We start from the raw sequence: 1,512 nt of genomic DNA, 5'->3' as shown, positions 1-1,512 counted from the left end.
GCACTGCCACAGAACGCCTGGAACTACGCTTTAGAAGCGGTAGGTGTGTGTAAAACCGACGACCCCCTAAAATCCAAAGCAGATGAGCGCGCGTATGCTATTATGAGATCCACAACTAGATACCTGCCTCTTGAAAAGAGATACGAGACAGGACTGTTGTGGAAGTTTGACAAAATAGTCACGCCCAACTCTCTGCCTATGGCAATGCGGCGTTTAAAATGCCTTGAAAAGAAAATGATACGAGACCATAAGCTGATGAATTTTTTAAACAATAAAATTAGCAGCTACGAAGAAAAAGGTTATATCCGTAAGCTGAAGAAAGGCGAATCTATCGTGTCAGAAAAGACTTGGTTCTTACCCATCTTCACAGTTGCGAACAAAAAAAAAAATCGGATCGTATGGGATGCCGCCGCTGCGGTTGAGAACGTTTCGTTAAATAGTTATTTGATGTCAGGCCCAGATCTTTTAACGTGCCTAATCGGCACACTGATGCGATTTCGCGAACGGCGTGTGGATATCGCAGGGGACATCCGTGAAATGTTCCATCAAATTCGTATAAGAGATGAGGACCAAGCGTCTCAATTATTTTTATGGCGGAACGGAAGTCGGTCGAGGCAACCTGATGTGTATGCAATGATGGTTATGACTTTCGGAGCCGCGTGCTCACCGTCTTTGGCAATCTATGTGAAAAACGAAAACGCATTGCGTTTCAGCAATATATACGCGCATGCAGTGAACACGATTCATAAAAATACCTATGTTGACGATTGGTTACACAGTGCTGACGACGAAGAAGAGTTGATCGAATTGGCATCACAAGTTAAGTATATACATAGAGAGGACGGCTTCGAAATGCACAATTGGCTCTCTAACTCAGAAAGAGTGCAGCAAGCGATTTCAGGTTCGACAACACAAGCAGAGAAGTGCCTTGAGGAATCAGGTACCTTGGTTAAAAAGGTTTTGGGAATGTGGTGGCTTCCACAAACGGATGAGCTGACTTTCGTGGAGAGGTTTGACAAGTCGGTCTTCGAGGAAAGTGCTGTCTACACAAAGCGTATTATTCTGCGCATCATCATGAAGATTTATGATCCCCTGAGATTATTGGGATTTTATTTAATGCGGGCAAAAATCATAATGCAAAACGTTTGGCGTAGCGGCGTGAATTGGGATGATGCGATTGGCGCTAAAGAACGAGAGGAGTGGCAATCATGGGTGCGGTTACTGCCTGAAATAGGAAATATTCGTGTACCGCGATGCTACTTGAATGCCAGCACTCGTCACAATATTCAGCTGCACGTTTTCTGCGACGCAAGTGAAGCTGCTTACGCTGCGGTCGCCTATGTAAGAGCAGACCTTAAGGGTGAGGTCAGCTGTACGTTGGTGGCATCTAAAACTCGCGTGGCTCCGCTCAAGCCGGTTTCCATACCTCGTCTGGAGCTAATGGGTGCTATAATTGGTCTTCGCCTTTCAAAACTCATCAAGCAGGAAGTGACGCTGCCGGTGACCAAAACC

This window comes from Rhagoletis pomonella, unplaced genomic scaffold, assembly GCF_013731165.1.
Source record: "Rhagoletis pomonella isolate Grant_MI unplaced genomic scaffold, Rhpom_1.0 Rhpom_scaffold_00003, whole genome shotgun sequence".
In the NCBI taxonomy this organism is placed as follows: Eukaryota; Metazoa; Arthropoda; class Insecta; order Diptera; family Tephritidae; genus Rhagoletis; species Rhagoletis pomonella.
The sequence above is the reverse complement of the archived record's forward strand: the minus strand, read 5'-3'. Positions refer to the sequence as shown.